Source organism: Salvelinus sp. IW2-2015, unplaced genomic scaffold (genome assembly GCF_002910315.2).
Source record: "Salvelinus sp. IW2-2015 unplaced genomic scaffold, ASM291031v2 Un_scaffold2150, whole genome shotgun sequence".
In the NCBI taxonomy this organism is placed as follows: Eukaryota; Metazoa; Chordata; class Actinopteri; order Salmoniformes; family Salmonidae; genus Salvelinus; species Salvelinus sp. IW2-2015.
This window is the reverse complement of record NW_019943482.1, coordinates 18,099-27,199: the sequence shown is the minus strand read 5'-3', so window position 1 is coordinate 27,199 and position 9,101 is coordinate 18,099. Positions and strand designations below refer to the sequence as shown.

The 9,101-nt window shown below is 40.3% G+C and overlaps 1 long non-coding RNA gene across 1 annotated transcript in view; it reads left to right on the top strand.

Annotated features, from left to right (window-relative positions):
* Positions 1-8,811: 8,811 nt before the first annotated feature.
* Positions 8,812-9,101, top strand: part of LOC139025022 (uncharacterized) — a 2,563-nt gene continuing 2,273 nt past the window's right edge. The window contains exon 1 of the long non-coding RNA XR_011476451.1: positions 8,812-8,903. This is a non-coding gene — a long non-coding RNA (uncharacterized lncRNA). The remainder of the gene's footprint in view (positions 8,904-9,101) is intronic.

The following is a 9,101-nucleotide window of genomic DNA, read 5'->3' as shown; positions in this document are numbered from 1 at the left end:
CACACACACACACACACACACACACACACACACACACAACACACACCCACCACACACACCACACACACACACACACACACACACACACACACACACACACACACACACACACACACACACGTCTGTGTTTACTAAAACAGTCATGAACTATCTGTGCTGTTTAGTAAACTCAGAAAGGATGCAAGGCCTGAAAACTTGTCCCTCTCATCCTGTATTTTAGTTAGGAGAGGACACACACCCTTCCAATCCATTGTTGTGTGTAAACACACACACACACACACACTCCACACACACTCCTGACACACGCACAGGACATGAGGGTGATTGCGTAAATATGACCTTGTTATTGCATACATACTACTTCTCTCTCTCTTTCCTTCTCTCTCTCTCTRTTTCCATTTTCTTCTGTCTTCTTTTGATCGATCAATTGTGAGCAATGTTTTGACAGTATAATTCAACTTCTGTAAATCAGATGTTTAGCCATAACTACCTGTCGGTAAGATAGTATACTCAACAGGATTCTGAGTGTCAATCAGAAATACTATTGACACAGAAACACACTTCCATTCAGACATTGACTGGGATATGGAATGACTAAAACATAAAGAAAAGCTTCTTAATGAAAACAGACGTGCTATTTTCTTATTCACAGCTGTTGCTATAAAAAGGAGTTCAGAGCCATATTCCCATTCCGGCTCCATTTTTGGATCGCCATACTCCAAGCTAGGTTCCCCACAAATCCCAACAGACAAATCCCAATATTTCATATGCCGATTCCCACACGAAAAACCTCTATCTGAATAGACTAGATCACTATATAGAAAACAAAACAATACTCCTCTATATCTGCTGTCCATCTTCTGTGAATGATCTGACCCACTGTTCTCTCCCTGGGCTTCAGTCTGCTGTGAATGATCTGACCCACTGTTCTCTCTCCCGGTGCTTCAGTCTGCTGTGAATGATCTGACCCACTGCTCTCTCCCTGGGCTTCAGTCTGCTGTGAATGATCTGACCCACTGTTCTCTCTCCCTGGGCTTCAGTCTGCTGTGAATGACCTGACCCACCGTTCTCTCTTCCTGGGCTTCAGTCTGCTGTGAATGACCTGACCCACCATTCTCTCTCCCTGGGCTTCAGTCTGCTGTGAATGACCTGACCCACCATGTCTTCTCCCTGGGCTTCAGTCTGCTGTGATGAGACTGACCCACCATTCTCTCTCCTGGGCTTCAGTCTGCTGTGAATGATCTGACCCCACCATTCTCTCTCCCTGGGCTTCAGTCTGCTGTGAATGATCTGACCCACCATTTCTCTCTCCCTGGGCTTCAGTCTGCTGTGAATGACCTGACTCACCATTCTCTCTCCTTGGAAATACAGTTTAAATACAACAAACACACTGTGAATGTGTGTCTGTGTGTGTGAGAGTGTCTGTGTTTGTGGAATTGCTCGTATTTCCCCTAAAATATTTGACATGTCAAACATGGGGTAAACCTGGGGCTGAGAGCAGGGCCTCACTGATGGAGTGAGGGAGGTATGGAGATAGGTAGAGATGGAAACAGTGTCTTGTGCTGCTGCTGGTTCAGCTAAGACTGGCTGTTTTAATAGCTAACAGTAGGGTTGGGGTCAATTCCATTTCTATTACCATCAATTCAGCAAGTAAACCAAATTGAAAGTAATTGACCCACAACTAGCTAACAGTCACTGTTTCAATTTCAGTCATTCAGTTAGTTTGTCTCATTCATTCAGTCTTAATATCAACCAAACAGTCTTTCACCATACTGTGTACACCAACCATGTATTACCACTCACTCACCCTACTAGAGAAGAGACTGCAGGATAGACAGAGGTGTGGGCGTACCTCTGTGTAATAGGATCAGAAGGTGTCTGGGTACCACAAGGTTGGCAATGACTCCCTCTGATGGTGAAAACTATGAACTCTGAGAAAATTTAACTGAAGTGTGAGTGTAAGATATCATAATCATTTATCTGAAGTGTGAGTGTAGATATCTAATCATTTATCTGAGTGTGAGTGTAGATTCAGAACATTTAACTGAAGTGTGAGTGTAGATATCAGAACATTTAACTGAAGTGGTGAGTGTAGATATCAGAACATTTAACTGAAGTGTGAGTGTAGATATCAGAACATTTATCTGAAGTGTGAGTGTAGATATCAGAACATTTAACTGAAGTGTGAGTGTAGATATCAGAACATTTATCTGAAGTGTGAGTGTAGATATCAGAACATTTATCTGAAGTGTGAGTGTAGATATCAGAACATTTAACTTTGAAGTTGTGAGTGTAGATATCAGAACATTTATCTGAATGTGAGTGTAGATATCAGAACTTTTATCTGAAGTGTCAGTGTAGATATCAGAACATTTAACTGAAGTGTGAGTGTAGATATCAGAACATTACTGAAGTGTGAGTGTAGAATCATCAGAACATTTACTGAAGTGTGAGTGTAGATATTGGTGTTGGGTTGGTGGCACCTTAATTGGGGAGAACAGGCTTGTGGTAATGGCTGGAGCAGAATTTGTGGAATGGTGTCGAATACAAATAAACACATGGTTTCAATGTGTTTGATGCCACTCCATTTGCTCCGTTCCGGCCATTATTATGAGCCGTCTTCCCCTCAGCCTCCATTGGTGTAGAATTCAGAAAATGGAAGTGTGTGTGTGTGTGTCGGATTGCGTGTGTGTGTGTAGAAATCAGCCCAATCACCACGGCAATACATTAAACCTGATGGGTGTGGACAACTGTGCTTGGAGAAGCCCCAATGGTCATTTTAATATGATAATGACTTTAATATTAGAACATACACCACGTAATGACTTTAATATGAGAACAGAAGTGTACAGAAACATAGTATCTTACTGGAGAGAGAGCGACAGGTTGCACTTCCGCTTAGTTTCACTGCCATGTAAACTAATGTATCCGACAAAATTCCATTAGAATGAATGGCTCATTCATAACCTTTATATGTGATTTTTTTTACTTTCAGCAGATGTTGTGGCTGTGTCCCATTCCTTATGGGCTCTCGTCAAAGTACTGTACTAAATAGGGAATAGGGTGCGATTTGGGACTCAGACTTACTCTAGTCTAAACCACTGGGGAGGGCTGTAAGAGGAATGACTTGTTGTGTTGCATCACTCCAATGCCAGCTGTAACCGTTATGCTGTTCAATAAGAGTTGGGATTAGGGATAAGAATACTGGTGTTACAGCTGTACTTCCCCTCTCTCCTGGGCAAACACTCCTGTAAACACTGCCCCGTGCATGCATGGAGACACACACACACACACACACACCACACACACACACACACACACACACACACACACACACACACACACACACACACACACACACACACACACACACACACACACACACACACAACACACACACCACACACACCACACACACACACACACACACACACACACACACACACATACAACACACACATATTACATTTCTGTAATTTACCCACAGCCACTAACAATCACAGACATGGGCATACATAAGTGGTCTAAACAGCAACATGCATTGGGCTGATTGCATGCATTTTCAAATCCATTTCCATATAAAACAGGGGTTATGTAGGTTGCTTGGAGAGTACAGGTGTTAGATATTGAGTAAATATAGTGAGGCAAAGGAAGAGGGGGGTCAGGACGGTTGGTCCCAGGGGCATAGAGAGGGGGGTAGGAGGTAGGTCAGGGCATAGAGAGGGGGGTGAGAGAGAAGGTATTTTATTTGGCTCCCCGTTAGCTGTTGCTAACACAAAATGAAGCATGACATAATTCAGAACACTAAAGGACAAGAACAGCTCAAGGACAGAACAACATACATTTTAAAACGGCACACATAGCCTACATAACAGTACATACACACAAAATATCTAGGTCAAATAGAGGAGCGCCGTTGTGCCATGAGGCGTTGCTTTATCTGTTTTTTTTCAAAGCAGGTTTGCTGTTCACTTGAGAAATCTGAGATGGAAGGGTTCCATTCAAACATGGATCTACATAATACTGTATATTTTCTTGAATTTGTTCCGGACCTGGTGACCTTGGACAAAACCCGGGGGGCATGTCTGGTGGGGTGCTGTGTGTAAGTTGACTATGCAAACTATTTTGAATTTTTAGCACATTAATGTTTATCTCCTTTACTTTTAGCCAAGAGAGACTCGCATGCATTATATTGATATTAGCCCACTGATTACAGCAAAGGTCATTTTMGGGTCAGCTGCACTTTTTCTAGGTCTTTCTTTGCAGCACTTGACCACATGACTGGGCAATAAGATAAGATTAAACTATAGTCTGCAGGACTTTCTTTSTGGAATGTAGTATCACAAAAGCAGAGCATCTCTTTATCACAGGCAGACCTCTCCCCATCTTTAAAACCATTGAATCAATATGTTTTAACCATGACTATTTACAATTTAAGATAACACCAAGTAATTTAGTCTCCTCAACTTGCTCAACAGCGACATTATTCATTATCAAATTCAGCTTCAGTCTAGAACGTAGAGATCAATTTGTACCAAACACAATGTTCTTAGTTTTGGAGATGTTCAGGACTAGTTTATTACTGGCCACCCATTCTAAAACGGACTGCAACTCTTTGTTTAGGGTTGCAGTGATTTCATTAGCTGTGGTTGCTAACGAGTATAGGGTTGAATCATCAGCATACATAGACACACAGACTTGGTAACCTTTTACTGCAGTGGGCTAAATCAGGGTCATACAGAGTGTTTGGTAGTCTTACACAAATCTACTTTAAAACAAAAGAATACACCTCACACACATGGTTATGGGCTTAAAAAAGAAGACACCTGTACCATGTCAGATATAGAGTTGAAATGTATTACATTTTGAGTTTGCATCCCAATATTACACTTAATATACATCACAGAAGACTGAAATATAACAAAACCGTTTGACAAAGAAACACCAGATTTTCGGCATTWAAAAAAATGGTAATGTTGATTAATTATGAAATAAAAAATATTAATAAGTCCKCCCATGAGGCCACTAGGTCATTTGACTGCAGGAAAGGGCTACTGCCAGTTGCAGGTCATTAGTAAAAATAGAAAAGAGTAGAGGGCCAAGAGAGCTGCCCTGCGGTATACCCCACTTTACATGTTTACCATTAGAGAAGCTTCCATTAAAGAAAACCCTGTTTTATTTGATATATATACTATATATACACACAAGTATGTGGGCACCCCTTTAAATTACTGGATTTGGCTATTTCAGCCACACCCTTTGCTGACAGTTTTATAAAATCGAGCACACAGCCATTCAATCTCCATAGACAAACATTGGCAGTAGAATGGCCTTACTAAAGAGCTCAGTGACTTTCAACGTGGCACTGTCCTAGGATGCCACATTTCTACACTGCTAGAGCTGCCCCGGTCAACTGTAAGTACTGTTATTTTGAAGTGGAAACATTTAGGAGCAACAACGGCTCAGCCGCAATGGGGATTGACCACACAAGCTCATAGAACGGAACCGCCGAGTGCTGAAGTGCATAGCCACGCAAAAATCGTCTGTCCTTGGTTGCAACACTCACCATCGAGTTCCAAACTTCCTCTGGAAGCAACGTCAGCACAAGAACTTCACGAAATGGGTTTCCATGGCCGAGCAGCCGCAGATCACCATGCGCAATGCCAAGCATCGGCGGAGTGGTGTAAAGCTAGCCTCCATTGGACTCTGTAGCAGTGGAAACACATTCTCTGGAGTGATGAATCATGCTTCACCATCTGGCAGTTCGAAGTGCCAAAAGGAAAAGAAAAAGTATAAATAATTTCAAATTCCTTAAATTAAGCAAACCTGACGGCACCATTTCATTTTTATTTTTAAATTCATGGWTAGCCAGGGGTATACTTCAACACTCAGACATGACTTACAAACAAAGCATTTGTGTTTATTGAGTCGGCCACTTCAGAGGCAATAGGGATGACCAGGGATGTTCTCTTGACAAGTTTGTGAATTGGACCATTTTCCTGTCAAAATGTAACAAGTACTTTTGGGTGTCAGGGAGAATGTATGGAGTAAAAATTACATTATTTTCTTTAGGAATGTAGTGAAGTAAAATTAAAAGTTGTCAAAAATATAAATCGTAAAGCAAAGTACAGATACCTCAAAAAACGACTTAAGTAGTTTTGTCACCAAAGCCCCATATACTATCCACCACTGCGACCTGAACACTCTCGTTGGCTGGCCCTCACCTCATATTCCTCGCCAAACCCACTGGCTCCAGGTCAACCTATAAGTCTTTGCTAGGTAAAGCACCTCCTTATCTCAGCTCACTGGTCACCATAGCAGCACCCACCCGTAGCACGCGCTCCAGCAGGTATATTTCACTGCTCACCCCCAAAGCCAATTCCTCCTTCGGCCGCCTTTCCTTCCAGTTCTCTGCTGCCAAWGACAGGAACGAACTGTAAAAATCACTGAAGCTGGAGACTCATATCTCCCTCACTAACTTTAAGCACCAGCTGTCAGAGCAGCTCACAGATCACTGCACCTGTACATAGCCCATCTGAAAAAGCACATCAAACTACCTCATCCCCATACTGTTATTTATTTTATTTATTTTGCTCCTTTGCACCACAGRATCTCTACTTACACACTCATCTTCTGCACATCTATCACTCCAGTATTTAATTGCTATTTTGTAATTATTTCGCCACTATGGCCTATTTATTGCCTTACCTCCCTTATCCTAACTCATTTGCACACACTGTATATAGACTTTCTCTATTGTATTATTGACTGTATGTTTGTTTATTCCATGTGTAACTCTGTGTTGTTGTTTGTGTCGCACTGCTTAGCTTTATCTTGGCCAGGTCGCAGTTGTAAATGAGAACATGTTCCCAACTAGCCTATCTCGTTAAATAAAATAAAATAAAAAATAAAAAAAAAGTATTTTCACTTAAGTGCTTTACACCACTGACAAAGCATGCTTAGACTATTAATTTCAGACAGACAGCATTTCAGACTATATGATCATAGGCTAAACCCATAACAGGAGCAATGATTACAATGTGAAACAATGTATTCTAACTACAAAGCATGCCATCACTGATACATTTCAGATATCATTGTTTAACTACCACGGTTGAAAGTTGAAACAGTCAGACCACCAGATGCAACGCTTGTAGCTAACATTGTCAATGCCTGTTACATAATTTTAAGCCCACAGTAGGAATCAATAGATACTTAAAAAAAAATAGCCTAGCTGTGGATTGTAGCCAAATAAAAAGGAATAATCTATAGTCCGGCACGCGCCAAATCTGTCAGTGAAAAAACAGCATGCAGACAAACAGGCCTTTCGCAATACTTCAAATACAARCGAGGGAAAACACAGGTTGGGAAGCAAATGGRTCCTGCTGAAAAGAAGACTCTATGCTGTAGGCTACCAAAATATATTTGATCACCTTCCAAATAAAACAAGAGAGAGAGAGAGAGATAGGCTTTATCGGCCATCACCAGTGAGTGACCTGCTCATCGTTGGGTGAGTCAGTGAAACTGGAAAGCATGTTCATGACTATAATTTTAATTGAACTTAGATTCTCAGTTTGTCAGTGTCAAAGTATCCTGCCATTTTGATAATTTGTGTGGTTTAAAAAAAGATTCTGCCAAAGTCTCCAGTCATGTAAAATGAAGTGGAATTGCATGAAATGCGTTTATGAAAGGACACATTTTTCCCGGACCCTAGACTGCTAAAAATGTTCCCCATGTGTGCAACCTCTGTAAGTGCCTCAACTCTACTGCTCTATGGCACTATGGAAATGCGAAGGTATGCACGCAACGCTTTATTATAAAGGAGATTTTTTTTCTCATGAGTTCCGGTACCTCGGAGCTTCCCAGATCCCCCCCCCCCCCTCCCTTCCCTGCTCACTTTTGCTCCGGCACCTCCCGATTTACAAATGAAGCACTGGGTGAGTCTATTTTAAAATGTGAAATACCGGCTAATGGGTGCGTAAAGAGTTTGCGTGACCACTTCATTTTTATAGACAGGATATCAAAAAATGTGTATGATGTTTATTTTAAAAGTAGTTAAATGTCAGATATGTGGTTCTTCGTCTGTAAGGCTCAACTATAGACAAAGAACATGCTTCATAACTAAGTCAAGAACATTTATTCCAGTGCTGTTTCTTGTAGTTAATATAATGGTACATTTTTTTAAACTTTAGTTAATTTAGTCAATATTTTCTTAACTCTATTTTCTAAAAATGCGTTGTTGGTCTTAAGGCATTTCACGGTAAGATCTACACCTGTTGTATTAGGCTCATGTGAAAAATACCATTTGATTTGATTTGAAATGTGTCCATATCAAATCAAATCAAATGTATTGGTCACGTACACAGATTTGCAGACGTTATCGTTATGTTTCTAGCTACAACAGTCAATAATATTATGTTTCCAACTCCAACAGTCAGTAATATTTGTTTTAGCTCAAAAGTCAGTAATATTATGTTTCTAGCTCCAACTGTCAGTAATATTATGTTTCCAACTCCAACAGTCAATATATTATGTTTCTAGCTACAACTGTCAGTAATATTATGATTCCAACTCCAACAGTCAATAATATTATGTTTCTAGCTACAACAGTCAGTAATATTATGTTTCCATTCCAACTGTCAGTATTATTATGTTTCTAGCTACAACAGTCAGTAATATTATGTTTCCAACTCAACTGTCAGTAATATTATGTTTCTACTCCACTGTCAGTAATATTATGTTTCTAGCTACAAAGTCAGTAATATTATGTTTCCAACTCCAACTGTCAGTATATTATGATTCAGCTCCAACTGTCAGTATATTATGATTCTAGCTACAACTGTCAGTAATATTATGTTTCTAGCTCCAACTGTCAGTAATATTATGTTTCCAACTCCATGTCAGTAATATTATGTGTCTAGCTACACAGTCAATAATATTATGTTTCTAGCTCCAACAGTCAGTAATATTATGTTTCTAGCTCCAACAGTCAGTAATATATGTTTCTAGCTCCAACAGTCAGTAATATTATGTTTCCAATTCAAACAGTCAGTATATTATGGTTTCTAGGCTCCAACAGTTCAGTAATTATGTTTCTAGCT